At 38.6% G+C, this 17,341-nt stretch overlaps 1 protein-coding gene across 1 annotated transcript in view; it reads right to left on the bottom strand.

The window, feature by feature from the left end:
• Nucleotides 1-10,489, bottom strand: part of APBA2 (amyloid beta precursor protein binding family A member 2) — a gene marked incomplete in the record, with an annotated part of 214,807 nt that extends 204,318 nt beyond the window's left edge. The window contains 1 exon segment of the mRNA XM_072399087.1: nt 10,329-10,489.
• Nucleotides 10,490-17,341: the final 6,852 nt, after the last annotated feature.

Genomic DNA, 17,341 nt, shown 5'->3' with positions numbered 1-17,341 from the left:
AAGATAATTGCCAACTGATAAAAGACTTTTAAAAAATACATTACTGGTTTGCTGTATCACCCAGGTCCTCCCATGATAGTCTATCTTCTCCGGTCATTGAGAGATTAAATACATCAGGCATTTGGCAAAGGTCAGCAGATTCCCATTCCTATCAGTGCAAAAAACTATTCTCAAGATCCATTTAACCTGCTTTGCTGCTTGGTCCTGCATTTCTCTGAACACAACACAACCAAAAAAACATGCAGTTGGGTAAATTGGCTTTCTCTCAAAAATTCTTCTTAGACTATGTTAATGACATATGACTATGACTATAGATTGTGAGCCCAATTGAGAGACAATTAGTGATATGACTATGGACATTGTAAAGCGCTGCATAATATGTTGGTGCTATATCAATACTGGCTAATAATAATAATGGAGATGCTTTTTCATAGCAGGCAAAGCATGTCAAGTGCAGTCTTTTCTGTATGAAGGTATTGTAGGTGTTTGAGCTGTGCGGTGTTCAAAATGCCAACTTTTGAAAAAAACATCTATGTACAAAAGCCCTAAAAGGTATTTCATGTAAAACCCCAACAACTTGTTAAAGTCAGGACCTAAATCTTGAGGACTTACTTGGCAAACACTGCTCTTCCCATAAATAACAAAATCTTTGTTGCATAAATGTGACATGCTCACAAAATACTGAATAAATGAGAAAATGTAAAAATATAAAAGGAAAAGAGCAGCGTATGAGAAATAATACAAGATGTGGTATTCAATCTTTATTACAATTTCACTCACAAAAACAAAAATGTAAAAAAAAAAATACATTCCTATTGCCCATAGGTTACTCAACCCTGAATGTAAATAAATGAAGATAACAATAAGGTAAGTGTGACATTATTCCCCATTTTGATATATGCTCCATTGTTTTGTTAGGAAAATTGAAGGAAAACTTTCTTGTTTATGCTTTATATAAATACAACGGAAGCATACTGAGGTATACATATGATGTGTTATAATTTACACCTGCTGTGTACCTGCTGCGCAGAGGTAAATGTAATTTATATGAAAGAATAAATAATCCTCTGTAGCTATGATTTGGATTTACACCTGGGTCTAAACAAGACAAGATATTAAATATCATGCTTTTAATCCGGTCGAGAGCAACCTATAATTACCAGGGTAGACAGCATCTCTACACCGAATCCTGTACTTTCTTCATCTGATTTTCTTCTAATTATGTTACATATCTGAATCATCCAATGAGTCAGTACTCACACATCACAAATATGCTTTGTTTTTATGTATTTTATAATCTATTTGAAGCAATAAGCATGCAATCAACAGTTCAAATCTAGAGCAAAAATTTTACCTTCTGGTATTATTAAAATCTATTCATCTTCATAATGTTTAAAACCTGAGCAGTCCAACCATCAATAACTTTTTATTGTAAGAGATGTTGGGTTTGGCTGGCCATACATACAAAGATTAGTTTTTATGCACAAACTTAGGTGGCTCTTTCAAGGTATATCATAATCTGAAGAATCAGGTTATGATGTCTGTAGAGAAAACTTTCAGATTGTGTTGAGCACAAAAGCGATGTTGCAGAATGTCTGCATATTGTATTTTTTTTTCTTCTATTGAATACTAACACATTTTTAAAAAATGGAGTCATAAAGCAATGCAGTCAAAAAGAGTCATACATTTTTAGCACCTACCAGTTAGTGGCCCCCAAAACCAACTTTTCTTGGCCAATTAATAAAGATGCAGACAAACATAATATATTATGTTTGCAATGTTGTGAACTAAGAGCTATGCAGTCTCTGAAAGCACTAGATGAATATAGATTCGGCCATTGCTGACATTTTCTTCCGAAGATGATAGTTGCTTGGCTGTCATGCTCAACTATTGGCTTTATTATTTTGAGGCACAGAAATGAAATAAGTATGCAGGCCAGGAGGTTTGCCCTCTTTCTGACATTCTTCACCTGCCTGCTTTCCTTAGATCACTGACTCAGAAGATAAAGAAGTCAGAAGAACCAGACAACTGAATTTTTTAAAGTCTATAAATCTGTTAGAGCATATTTTTTATATAAAAATTAACATTTGACAAAAAAGTTTAGGATAATATAGATAATGTAGATACTTCAGAAACGTATCCCCCACAATTCTTCCATCCCCTTGGCTGAAAATCCCTAGAAACTGGCAGCGCCCACACACTTGATCATCACAGACTGCTGTGGGACTCCTAAAGAGCCTCCAGCCTAGTAATATGGCTCCATTGCCTGAGGGGATCAACAATATACGCACCACAAGGGAGGAAATTATTTGGCCTATGGAATGTAAATAATGAGGTAACCAAAGTAAGCAACTGGGGCAGGGGTTTTTTGGTCAGAGGCTAAGCAGGCTGGATAAGTATACTTCACCTATCTCTAAAAGGAAAGAGTTAAGCCATTTTCCTGACACTCCTCCTGACAGCATGCACACATGACCACTTTACCTAAAGCTACGTACACATGTCTAATGGTTCTCGTCCGATAATTGGCTCAGGGCTGATGTCGGACGAAAATCTGGCATGTGTACAGCGCTCGTCATCCATCGTTTAAACGATCGTCCTGGTGGATCCATGGACGATGGACGACGAACGATCTTAATATAAGTGAAGGGGGAGAGAGCGCAGTGGTGAGCCCCTCCGTTGTTCCCCCCCCTCCCCTCTCCATAGAGCAGAACGGTGATGTATGTACAGCACTTGTTCATGCAGTCATTAGTCGTTGGAAAGAACCGTGAAAGATCCTTTCCAATGACAATTATTGCACGTGTGTACATAGCCAAAGAAATAAAAGTAACCTCCCTCTGCCCTGCAGGTGTTCTTTTTCTGTCCTCACTCCAGGAGCCTCTCCAAGGGGAAGTCCCATCGCAGATGGTAAATCTATCACGTTTTGGGAACCCTGGTGCCAAGGGTATGGTGATTTGGAGCTTAAGTATCCCTTTGTTGTGGGCAGGTACGCAGTAAGGCAAGTTATTACCTGTTTCAATTTTTTTTGCTGTCCAAAACAGTCAGTCAGTGCCCTGCACAGGTGGAGAAAACTTCAGCTCACAGCCATCATGCAAATGGCAGTAGTAGAGATAAGTTTGAAGGAAAGAATGTCTTTGCTTTCTGTTATATCTCGGGTCATTGCATATAATTTGGTAGAATTTTGATGTAACATTTTTGTACATACAATATGGCTTGGTGCACTGTTGTTCTGCCTTATAGTATTTTTTACCAGGTGTTTATCATCCTGTGGTAGTTTTTCTTGGTTACTTGTACATTTATTAAATCATTAGATGTTAATGAGTGAAATTTGCTATCATAATGCTGTTAAACTTCAAACTACTCCAGCAGGGTGTATTGTGCTCTAGTAGCAGCCTTTGTTAGGCGACCATCACTGCCCTGCTTGCAGTAGAAATAATTTTACTGTTTTCTACTTCTTTGTAGCTGCTATGCTGACTGACAGGAAGTCAGATAGGAAGTTGTATTTGTAGGTTTTGGTCCCCCATAGGTACATATATAAGAAAGATATAATACTTGTTTTTAGTTGCTGGTTCAAAGTGACTAAAGTGATGTGCAATTTGGCAATGCAACCAGGTATTTATCCCACTGACCATCACACTGACCAGCAATGTGCAATCTCTGCCTCTCAGGTCAGCTAACATTGTTTTGGCTATTTGTAATGGTGATATTCTTCCCACTTGCAGCAATGCAACCAGGCATTCATCCCACTGACATTACACAGGCGTACAGTGATCTGTGGATGTGTGGATTGTGGCAATGGTCCCTTAAGACACAAAAGTTGTTTCAGGGGCTTTCCCCATCTCTAAAGGTTTAGAAAGATGGATTTAGGCCATCAAGAAAAGAGAAATCTCCTGCCCATTTTAAGTCAGTCCGCATATCGCTCTGCCATTGAAGTATGCTGAGTTTGTGGCACAAAGGCCTTGCCCTTCAAACTTTTCTGTGCATCTAAGGAAGCACAACCAAGCCATGCATTGTGTCTGCGCCAAATATTTCCCCCCCCTGCCTCTCAAGTACTATCTGTTCAGCAAAGGGATAAAAGCCATGGAAAAAAGCATTTTAGAAAGACAAGACACCTGGCCTCTCCCAGCCCTATTCGTCGATCCTCTAGAAGAGGACGAGGGGCAAGAGAAAGTTCACCCTGTGAAATTACTAAAAAAAAGAGGTCACTCTCTCATTCCACAAGCAAATCAGTGGAGCACCCGGAAGTGAGTCATGTTGGGCAATGGCGCAAGAGCATTACCATCTAAGCGGGAGTGTGATATATGCTTTAAAGAAGCAGGTCAAGATAAAGAAAGTGAATCAAGGCTAGTAAGAAGTGGCTGTTCTTTACCTAATGAAGTTTTATCCCACATTGTAGAAGAAAAGTCCAATTATTTTCCATTTAGGATCCCCTGGGTCAGTGTCTAGATGGAGACTTGAAGCGAATCTACACCACAACAGGTCTGATGTTGCCCTAGTATTAGGATTGGTGTCACGTTGTTGGGGGCAGATAAACAGGTCCTGTATGCTGCCCAAATCCTATTTGGAAGAAGGTATACAGAGGATCACAGGGGGCAAGTTGCCAAGGTGTGGCATAGGCATCAGTAGATCTTTTACATAACTGTGCAGCAGGCAAGAGATTTCATGTTAAGAAATTTGTTAACCCTCAGTAAATGTGGTCAGATAGTCTAAAAAAAGCCTAAGGAGGTCACCTTTTGAGGGTGTATCCATCCAGACGTCAAAGATAGAAACAAGATTTTCCAGGTTTCCAGCATTTGGAAAAGCACGCGGACACCCGGAAGACGCCAAAGGAACAAAGTAAGTCGGGTTTTTCATTGTTTTTAGCAACCCAAAGTGTGACTCGGGATTACCGCTTTTTGCAAGTAAAATCCACCCTGAGTGACATTGGTAAAAACCGGGGGTTAATAAAACATTTGTCACAGTGATAACCTTGCTGTGATTCAGGGAGTCAGCATATGTCACTATTTGAATGACGTTCTTTGCTGACAATATCCAAAACCAAATGGAGAGTCACAAGAAGACAATTCTGCAAACTCTGACTCTGGTAAACAGTTAGGGCTCATGCAGAGAAATTAAATTTGAACATATTAACAACTACGGTGAAATCTAGAACACTTTTGCTTCGTACAAAGTGGCACAAATGATGGTGTGGGCTCAAAGAGTTTTAGAGGGGTCGACACTGCCAGCAAAGGAATTATTATTATTTTAATAAAACTATGTAGGTCAGATCTTCTACATTACCAGACAAAGTGGAACAAAAAAAAGTCAAAGTCAGAAAATCTGTTGGCTGATCATATGAGCAGATCATTTCTCAACCACAAGTGGCCCCTGGGCAGACTCGGTTTTTCAAGTCAATAGATTGCTTGCATCTCCAGTTATGTCCAAGTGCCAGCAAATACTGGCCATGACCCTGGCACAAGAAATTGAATTTTTTTCCTTTTTTTAGAACCAATAGCACTGATTTTCAAAGGTCTTCTAAAAAGGAAGGATTTAGAAAAAGCAATGGTAATTATTACCCATTGGCTGAAATTGGAAAGGTGTTAACACTGATTATGATGGCTACTCCTATTATTTTTTCATGGCGGTTAGCAACATTCTATCCCTGGCTGCCCGGGACTGAATGCCAACTTGCTGGAATACAGAGGCTCTTAGCATCTGGTTATTTTCTGTGGCGGCAGATATGCTCAAAGCTTACAAACATCCATAAATAGGTGTCACAATTTATAAAAAGTTTTTATTTGTACAGCAGAAATCACAGGTTTTCTTGGTTACCACATCACCAGCACAGGTTCCAGAATGTTCTGCATTCAGCTTCGAAAGAGGAACTCGGGTTCAACTTGTTTAGGTCTAAGTATCAGCCCCCACAACCACCAGGTAGGTGCAACATCTTTTGTGGTGACAGTTCTTCAATGCAGTTGTGAAACTGAAGCCTTCAGTAAAATAATTATTTTCAGCATAGGACTTGCCTCTGATCCTACAAGTTCTCAGGGCGTTTCCCTTCTATTTAGTCCAGGTCTGCTCACTAAGAAAATGGACTTGGAAGATAAAATTGTGAAAAAACTGTGACCATGACAAGCAAGGTTTCAGAACTTTGCACCCTCATGGAAGGGAGCCAGATTGCACCTATCTTCCGGAAATGTATATGCATCTATCATTGAATGTCTTAAGGTGTATCTTGTGTATCACTCCAACTGAAAAGGAATTCCTCAGCATGGAGACACTCATTTTTTGAAAGTTCTCATGAAAATGAGGAAGATTTTTTCCATTTACCTTCAGAGAAACAATGATTCGATAGTTGTTGATGTTCTAGTCAGCCTTTTTAGCAATCCTTTATGGAGCACAGCAGTATCTTTGACAGATTTGGCATCCTAGGGTTTTTATTACCATGTGGTATGCTTACATCATGAGGGCTTGATTCCTTTGCAGGAAGTCAAGAGACATTCAGCTAGGGAAGGGGCAACCCTATAGACCTCATTTTCAGAAGTATCTACTGAAGTGATCTGTAATTAACCAGTTGGAAGTCTTCCAACATTCGCTTTATAGGTTGGAGCTTCAGCCACCTTGGGGCTTCGATTTGGCAGGTAGCTCTTTCTAAAGAGTAACTTTTTTTCTGTGACATTGTTTTTAGTTTCTTCCCTCCCTTTATATTATTGCTTGCTACATCCCATGTGTGCATGCTGTCAGGAGGAGTGTCAGGAAAATGGAAAATTGTTGTCATACTTACCTGTAATTTTCCTTTCCTGTAAAACTCTTCCTGACAGCATATTTCCCTCCACTATCCTGTGGGGAGCTTGTTACAGAACACCTGCAAGGCAGAAGGAGGTTACTTTTATTGCTTTGGTAAAGTTGTCCTGTGGAGAACAAGGGGTGAAGCTTACCCATGTGTGCATGCTGTCAGGAAGAGTTTACAGGAAAGGAAATTTACAGGTAAGTATGACAACAATTTTCCGTTATGAGCCATCTTTAGTCCTCTAGTCACAACCAACTGCTCACTGTGGTTGGATGGCCTCCTAATTTAAGTCAGCAGCTAGCCACTTAATGGTGGCCAAAAATTACTTGTTGGGTCCAGGAATTGTGCCACATAACACTGCAGCGTGAATACAACTGTCATTTTAAGTGCTTCCTCCCACATCCCAAAAACATGCAGTTAGGTAATTGGCTTCCCCCAAAATTGACCTTGACTATTGAAGGGACATTAGATTGTGAACCCCTTTGAGGAACAGCTAGTAACATGAATATGGACTTTGTAAAGTGCTGCTTAATATGCCGACTCTATATAAATACTAAATAATAATATTAATAATACTAATATTATGGTTAAATAGAAGTGGCTAAGGGCACAGCTGAGTGTGCGTTAACCCATTACAATTTACCCCAAGTCTGAAATGACCCTATCTGTAGTTATTTCAGTTACAGTACTAAGATTAAACCAAATGTCTATAATAAAGGCAGCCCAAATATATATATATATATATATATATTTAGATTAGAAAGGCTAGAGTAACATCAATCACCCACAGCATACCAACTGGGAAGAAGTATTTTTTAAAAAGGGGAAGTAAACTGTTACATACAATAAATGTCTTCCATACAGCTTTCCCTCCAGGAGAAACACCATGACATTTTGTTATTGACCACGTCATTTTCTCTGGGATTTGTCATTATACTGATAAATCCTCTACTACAGTCTGATGGTACTGGAACAGAGCTCATTGTATAAAACTTGCCTAAGCAATACAGACACAGATTATAGTACAAAATACAATGAGGGATAGATTGTGCCATTATCAATCCATGTATAGTACAAACATTAACTTAGGTGACTAGTATAGCAGGTTTGAAATGTGAATCCCTATTTATTTCATGAAGATGAACACTGCTTATTGCCTTCTTAGTTAACAAAACCTGTCAAGCAGTACAGAGAGATTTTAAAGCATGTACACATGAGTGGGTGTGCATGTCATCTCCATAAAGGATTCCTTGGGGATATAACCCAGTCAGATCAATGTGTATATGGCCAGATGTAGACTAGCTAATCTAGTACATCTCTGCATTTTAACATTGTTGTTGTTCTTATGTACTCTGTAGGTTGTAAATCGTAGATTTCAACCCCCAACCTCCAAGCATTTTCCAGTTTAACCATATCCATATCCAACAGATTTCATACATAGTTCATAACATACTGATAATATCTCTCCCATTTTATAGATGCCACAGTTCCAGGTTATTACGGAAATGGGTGTTTTTTTTTTTAAATTCTCATATTTTTTTTATTATTTGTTTCATATTTTAACATAAAGCTGTAATTTATTAGTAAAACAGATCCGCATTAAAAAAGAACACTTTTGACCAATAATTAGGAGATGCAGAGAAATGTTCCCAAAATACCCAACCAGCACCACTGATTCAGAAAAATTTTGATTTATTAGGCAGTAAACTCTCAAACAAAGCATGCCTTCCAGAACCTGTAAATAAATCAATGTACGGCTGAACATGGTAGTGCTTCTATGTTCTTTTTACAAAGTCAGATTATTTGTTTACAAATGTAACTACAGCAAGGACAGTCAAATGAACAAAACACGCTGTTAGAATGGATTAAAGCCCCGATAAATAAAGCAGCAACTTTATGTGTGACTAATGACATGTAAAATATACAGAATGCAGCATAATTTTCTTTACACTGTCATAACACCATAAGTACCAAGAAGAGAAGGTACAGAATAATAAGGTTTAATGGAATGCGATGTGCACTATTTCATTTTGCTGCGCCTTCCATAACTCAAAGCCCCAAAAAAACAAGATAATAATAGAAAATGAAGCATAAAGTATGTATAATAGGGCTGCATTAGTGTGAACAGGCATGAAGGAGCATTACATGAAAATCACAAGCGTATTTGCTGTGTAACCATGCCTCTTCCCTTCAGCCATTAGCTGGAAAACAGTGACCGGTGGAACAAGTGAGTGAAGTATGGTGCTTACTGACCTAAAGATGACAGTTTAATGGAATCATTTGTCATCCGGGTAGTAAGTCTCCATTGAAAACAAAAAAAAGCTCAAATGTGAGGTAGCAAGATTTACTAGGAATGACAGGATCATCGGAATTAACACTTGGCATTCAGAACAAGGACAACTGTTCAATCGCTAACTGTGAGGTTTTCCAACAACGGCATACAATCATTGCAAGAATTGGTTTTTACTACTGAAAATGCAAACAGTCTCGATCTACCTTTATTATCTACAGAGAATAGTGATAACAGTACCAAAAAAAAAGTTTATTTAGTCATTACTTTGTTTACTAATACAACCTAGTGGTGTTATTAAATGTAATAAAACATAATACTGTTACATATACACAAAAATAATAGTCATACCTGCACAATACAGACTGCAATTTACACTTTTATTTGTGTGTATATATATATATATATATATATATGTGTGTGTACAGATCAATTAATATATATATATAAATTCCCTGATCTGCACATTTATAGCATGTTCATAATTTATATCAAAAGGACCAAGACAAGTGGATCCTCAATAGTATCAAAACAACAATCGGTAAACAGAAAAGTAAAAATAAATACATACATATGATGTAAATAAATAGAAATGAAACCTAATATTATTCCAGGTTGTCTATTATCTTTTCAGGCAAACTATTAAATAAATAAAGATTGACACCCTATTTATACAGTGTAACACAGATTACAATCCCATTGTCACTCCCAGACTTCATCTGGGCAGTACTAGATAGGGGCAATACATTGTAACAGTCCATTCACAACTTTTTTTTTTTTTTTACAATGACTTATCTGCCCCCCTGTGGGGTAAGGGCTGGGTGTGCCCACTTTGATGATTAAATATTAGGATATAAGTAGCATCTCTCCAGATCCTGGTGCTGATGCTGGGTGCACTTGCTCAGGACCAGCACCTCCTGTAACTATACCCAGGGGGTTCTGTATGTACAGCCCAGTCATTGCTCTGCACCCATGGGATCAGAAGCTACAGATGTCTTTGGGACATGCACATATTCTACTCACCTACAGCAACAGATTCACCCATAATAATAATACTGCTGGAGATGAAAGGAACCCTGATCACACTCAGCCTTTTCCATACAAATATAGGGCCATCCCCAAGCTTGTGAGATGCTTGCTGTCTCACTCTACTTTCATGCTACTTGCACAGCCCCTCTACATCTCACAAAGACCTGTGCCTGTGCCCACCCCTGCCATGGCAGGTACTGGGTGCCCCCTCTTCTTCCTGCCAGGTACAATGTGCCCCCCTACCTGTTCTGCAGTGCCTTGGTGTGTCCGTGTCTCTGCAGAAGCTCCAGATTCTCAGGCAGCAAACAGCTCTTTTGTGTGCCTGCTTCCCAGCCACACGCTGACTACTAATGAACCCAGGAAGATGCATGGACAAAGGGCCTCCAGCAGCTGCCCGGCAACCTGGATGAACAAAACCCTCCAGCCCCTGGCTGAGCAATGGAAAAGAATGCACCAGAGAGAGAGAGAGAGAGAGAGAGAGGGAGGGAGGGGATGAGGCTGTTACCATAGTAATGGCTGCCCCATCCTCCTCCTGGAAGCCTGTGTGTGCCTTGTAGTAAAGAAATACAGTGTGAGCAATACACCAGAGGGGAATGTTTGTGTATGGCTGTTTATTCCCATCTGTTCCACCTCACCCTGACTAAATGGAGGCCTTTTTATATATAGAATAGTATTTATGCCTTGAAGTTCTGCCAGTGGACACCTGAATACATCCAAAGCTCCTGTGATGTGGGAAAACTATGGAGAAATGTAGTTAAATGCTTCCATTCAGTCCTATTGTGCTATTGTAAAAGCTATCTGCAGCAGCCGTGCATATACAATACCAGTGCAAGGGTTTTCTTTACCTGGTATAGCAAAAATTTAAATAAAAAGATTTTATTTTATGATTATATTTTGCAGCATCAGGGCCAACATGTTCTGGGTACACCTGTTGTTCTATAGCAATGAGATATTTACTCATACAGTCATGATGATTGGAAAATAAATGATATTTATCTAAATAAAGGACAGAAAAATATTACTTTATGCACAAATAGATGAAATAGGAACTTACAGTAAGGGCTTATTCAGAGCTGCGGTAAATAACCACGGCCATTACCGCTCCTGGCATCCAGGATCATTTTCAGGCAAAAACTCCTGTGTTTTGCAGCCATTTGCAAATGCTATTACATGCATTTTCAACTGTAAAGGCATTTTATAGTGTTTTTTAAAAGCCTAATAAAATAAAACAGACAATTAGTATTAAAACAAAGCCTAAAAACATCTGTAAATGCTTTTTTTGACATTGTTAAACACTTTCTGTACAAGTCTATATAGAGGTGGCAAAGCACCCCTGTAAGCTGCATTGAGTGTCTAGAAAACCGCATGGAAATGCTGCCTGTCACATGAAGGACCTAATTTATCGGTCCAATGGTAACTGTATTTTCGCAAGCGGTGAAACCACTCAAAAATACTTGAAAAGAAATCTTAGATCTGAAAAAGCCTTACTCATACAGTCATGATGATAGCAAAACAAAACTACAATACTTATGTTGATCCACAGCAGAAAAACACAACTTTGTGTACAAATAGATGAAATAGGAATTAAAGTTGAGCTCTGTTCATACCAGCTGTGGAAAAAACGCATGGTTGACCGCTCCCGGTGCATAACAAACTGCAGCTGTGCATCCAGGAGTGGCAAACTGCACCACAACTAAACAAATTTGCACATGGCAGCAGTGTAGTTTCTCCAGAGAAGAAAAAGGAACTGCACATGCATAAGCAACTTGTCACTTTCTGGAACCATTACTTGATCCACCACGACCGCATGCACTGAAATAGGAATATTTGGGACTGTGGTCAATTGCAGGTCTGGAATGGCCCTATCCACTTGACTGGTTTTAATGAAAATGACGGCAAATTTTTCATCCTGTCTAAAAAATTGATGTAGGGGTCCATCTGTTGCTTTTATAATTTATATAGGTTAAGTGTTTGCATTGATTCAGGGTCCATTCACACTGCTGCCCAGCATCAATGTTCTGCCAGTCATTCATTGTGAGTTAATTGTGATAGATGATTTGTAGTGGTTGCAAGGTGCCAACATAAAGCTAAACCTATGTTTATTTATGTGGAGATAATAGAGTTCACAAGGCAAAAACAAAAAACATGTAAGGTGGGTTGGAGTAGAAGGGGACTTTTTGCCCAGAGGTGAGCATTGAGGGCAGGTTCACACCTCTTAAATGTGCTATTTCCCACAGCTTCCTGAACACTCAAACACTAGTTCTGCACATGTGGCATCCAAAGGCAGTGAGCCGTAGTTCACCCTATTATTCACCCTATGAATACCCTATAAAGACTGCCATGCGGTAGTGTTTCCTGGCACAAGGAAGCAGTAAACACACCGCAGCCTCACTGCCAGTGTGAATTAGCGGCACACACAGGAGTTACATTCATCCAATGAATGAGCAGGAGCTGGCAGTGAAAATGGTGGCGTCCTAGGATGCAGCGATGACAGGTCCTGGATCTGTCATTGCTCTGGGTACTGCACGGGGTAAGTATGTACCATATCCGGTGAGTATACTGTGCATGCTTGCTGATTATGGCAGAAACTCACTACCTACCAACAAGTTTAGTTCCACTTTAAGCAACTCTGAAGTTTTATATATCTGCGTACGGTATATATTGGTTTTGGTTTTGCTCATAATGAGAAAACTATTGGCTGGAGTTAGAGTTTACCATCAAGATTAGCTCATACAGAAGGCTGAATAAATGATATACAAGAACTAATTATATGAGTTGAATTTTGGTAAATATGGTTCCTCCTGTACTTTAATTAGGATCACATTTGTTAGAAGGAATAGATAGACAGGAGCAGATAAAGATTATTATTTTTATTATTAGCCAGTATTGATATAGTGTCAACATATTACGCAGCTCTTTACAAAGTCTATAGTCTATGCCGTAGCTTGGCTAGGAAGCCTCATATTTCCCATTCAGGGTTGGACAGCAGAAATGGAAGGGTTAAACTCTGCTGAGCTTTTCCTGCTATCTGCATCCCAGGCATGGAGATTTTAGAGATAAAGTCATTAAAGTGAGATAAAATCCAAATTTTAGTTGCCACCAGAAAAATGAATAGAGGTGCATATTGCTGTGACCTAACTAGAATTCCTAGCTAACAAATGGTGAGTTTAGGGACATGTCATGCACCTTTAAGCCTCACTCTGTCATATATCCACCTGGAGATGTTCTGTCACACAGTACCGGCTGGGAAAGAGAAGCCCTGCCAATCACCTTGCAGGAAAATTCAATAGGTAGAATGTATTCCAGAACCTTTGACACACCTACTGTAACTATTGCTGTTAGGCTTCACTATATTCAATTATATTGCAACACCCAGCAATACACATCCACCTGTGCTGCTGTTCTTTGTGATGTTACTGATTCGGTTACAATTCACCTGCCCACTAACACACACATGATGGCAAAGACCAATCCTTTCAGTAATAGACATCTTTGAACAAGGTAATTTCAATAACCTAAATTCTCCTGCATTTACCAATAATTAGTTTTGCAGATGTGTGTTATTGTAGCACTGATCTATGACAGGAGCAAAGAGTCCAGTGTGACTGGTGGATGTAACCAACAGTAGGTTCTTAGGCATACTTGGGCCCCCTGCCAAACTGGCTTGGGGTCCCCATAGAGGCCCCTGTTAGCTGAGGAGGGTCTAAGTCCTCGTGCAGCAGCAAGCTTTGCATTGCTCTATGTCTGCTCCCGAATACCAATGAATTCAAATGAGCATTTCTGGCTTAAAATCCTAAATTGGAGCGCATCCAACAAAATGTGTGCTGGGTGTAAATAAAGTAAGGCTCTCCATTAAAACAAATATTTTAAATAATTTACTTTTAATTACACCTTCATAAAGATAATAAAATATAAACATAGGAACATATTTCAATTTTAAACTGCATTTTCCGAATATGCTTTGCAGAAATTCTAGTGTAACTGTTATAGTTTACATTGATAAGTATTGATTTATCTTGGGCCATACATTTCATGCATCAAAAACGTCATTGATTCACAGCCATTCACAACTTACAACCCGTCCTTAAAAATGTCAACTGCTTGCTAGAAATTGTACATTTATTTTTTGATGTGTGACTTTTTCTGTTAATCATAAGTTAAAGATTTAAAGCGCTTCCTGTTAAAAAAGCAGACATTTTCCTTTACTGTACCAAGCAGCAGACGGCAAATAACTCCTGCTTCCCGGGAAATGTTATCTTTATTAAAACAGGATAGGGTCAAATTATTAAAAAAAAATTCCTAAGGCCGTCAGTCATACTGTCAGGTACGGGTCAGAATCTAATGAAAGTAAGCTTATTCAGGGTGCCAGTGCTCTTCCCCGTAGTTTGAGGAAGGTGAGGCCAATACACAGAGTCTAAGAAGCCACTAACCATCACCAGACCATTCTGCAAGAAGAAATAGAAATCACTGCAGACAACTATCAGGATGAGGCGCTCAGGCATACCAGATCAAGCAGCTGTAAAGCAAGGTACCACAGTTAGGTAACACAAGAACAACAGACTTGCAGCATGGCACTAACTGGAGAAGCAGTCGGAGGGAAACATTGGAGTGTGATGGATCTTTAGAACACACAGGGTCACAGGAGGGACTGGGGTTCCAAAATTGACACACTCCCAGAGGGTAGATCCTGAATAGCATGTGCTCAAAAGAAGTGAATTGCAAAAGCTGGATATCATTCAACCTAGAAAACTTCAGATATGAAATGTGTGTGACTTTTTATAAATACATTTGCTCCTATTTTTCTCCAATAATTCAAATCTCAGATTTGCCATTTTAATGAGGTCTTTGTAGTGCCAACTGGTCCCTACAGGTGCTAACTCTAGAACTTTAGCAATCACGGCTCCTCCTTAGGTTTACATCGCTTTTCTGCCATGAAAGTTACAAGAAAGTTACAAGATCACTGCCAACACAATGGGCACAGAAAGAACATACCGAACCAAAAATATAAAGAAAAGTAGAATTGCAGTAACATCAACCAAGTGGTGGTGCAGAGTTCACATCTCTCATTACATACTTGCACATTGTGGCAACTGAGTTCCACTTGAAAGCTCTATGTACTCATTTTGATCTTTGTCAACCAAAATTGGGTTGTGAACATGTTATATATGGTTTGCCATCTAGCTTTGTGTCAAAGTATAAAATCAGCAGATCAATGACAGAAAATCGAACAGTGGCTATGAAAGACAGTAAAGACATGTGAAAGGAGCTAGGCTAGGCAATTACCCAAACAAGATTGTTAGGTGAAGAGAACAAGCTATACTTGGAAAGTCTACAACTAAAAGCAAATACAACTAAGATTTTTTTTTCTCTTTGCATTTTTTTCAAGAAACTGAGTTTTTACAGTTAACAAAATAAAAATGTTTTCTTTTTTGAATAAAATGCCCACAGCACAGAAACAAATCCAAGGAATTCCTTAGTGGCAGGGAATAACGCTTAAAAAATGTATTTTCACCATAGAAGTTTAAGTTAATTTGAGGCAAAATCAGCTTAGAAGACAGTAGCTGTGGGTAACCTGATGGCATCATTGCCCTAGTTTAAGCAACATTCTGCAATAGTTCTCCTGTGCAGCCCTTACCCCCTACTCTTCCCCATGATGTATTTTAAATACAGTGCTGAATTAACTACTGTTTGTGTGTATGTATGATTGCATGGATGGATGAGGGTTGTGTTAATTGTCCTTGGGTGGCAATGTAGGCTTCAGCTTTAAGGCACACGTATATTATGTAGAAAGGTACTCAAATAGGTACTCAAATAGTTACCCATTGTCTATTATGCTTGGTTTCTCATTAAAATGCATTCTTCTTGGGTAAAGATTATGGCCTTAGAACCAGCTCAAACGTTTTCTCTGGAATTGTGAAACATGCTAATTATGTATTTAAAAATTATGTCTAATAGACTATGGTTATTACCATATCTATAATGCCCCATAAAAATGGACTTAGTGTTATCCTTTTTTACCCCCTTAAACCCTAGATCCGACAAGGTACAATGAAAGCCTGTCATTGCAGGCCTGATGCTGGCTTAAGTTAATTATGCCATGAAATAGCAATGAAATGGCAATAAACTGACTGGAAATGCAGTGGGAGACTCCAGCACAGAAACATCAAAGATCAATGAATTTTAATTTCTTACAACCAATTATTGTAAACCTTGGCCAACATGTATTTTCTGTATCATTTACCAGGTATTTTCTTCTCTGTAATCCCCTTCATACAATAAATGTTATATAAATTCTGCAAAAAACTTATCTGTTTGAGTAATTGATTTTCTTTTTGCACTGCATTTTTATAACCCAATCTATACCAAAGATCAGAGCATTCCAACCTGAGCATGCACAATAGGAAGCAATTTGCCCTCATCCACATTAAAGCATATGCTGCGATTATCATTTTCCATGGGATATTGGGGCTCCCCAGATAAATACAACCCTAACATTACATTAGCAGGCCATTTAAATAACATAAAAATTACGCTAGGACATGGCTGTCCAAGATGTCAAAGATGACATCTATGTGGGCTCATAAGGTCTAATTAATAAGCAGGGTTGGGACATGCGTAAAGTTTTTCTTCTCCATGTACAGATTAATTGCATGTAATCAGGATATCATTCTCCTGTGATTGATAATGATATCATCGTTTCTGCACATTCACATTTTTAACTGGACAAAAAAGTGAGAATTTTTCTGCTCCTGATATTTGATATTTTTTTAGAACTATTTTCATTTCAGATTGTGTGTTTGGACTCCAAAGATAACTTTTAGGTGTTGAACAATATTGGTGACAGCTGGTGTCTATGAAAAAAATGATACTAAAATGCTAATCCTGTAAAAGAAAATCACAGACTGGTTGTTTTGTAGAATGTCTTGCTTTTCGTAGCAGCAGGAAAAATGTGGATGTTTCATTTTGCTATTTCATAGCAATGTGGTCTCCAAGTGCAAGTCAAAGCCAATTTAGAATCATGTTTGAGGAATAAATATAAAATAGACTTTTTTTCCTGAAAAGTACTGCTAAATTGGGTATTCACCGTATGCAGTTTTGAGCTTTGAAAAGGAAGTATAAGAAAGATGGAAAGAATAAATGGAGGGAAGAAGGAATGGGGCAAATAATTGAAGAAAGTAAAGGAGGAAAGAGTTAGAATGGAAAAGAAGATTAAAAGATGGGATAAAGAAGAAAAAAAGAGATATAAAAGGACAACT

The sequence above is a fragment of the Pyxicephalus adspersus genome, chromosome 2, assembly GCF_032062135.1.
Source record: "Pyxicephalus adspersus chromosome 2, UCB_Pads_2.0, whole genome shotgun sequence".
In the NCBI taxonomy this organism is placed as follows: Eukaryota; Metazoa; Chordata; class Amphibia; order Anura; family Pyxicephalidae; genus Pyxicephalus; species Pyxicephalus adspersus.
The sequence above is the reverse complement of the archived record's forward strand: the minus strand, read 5'-3'. Positions and strand labels throughout refer to the sequence as shown.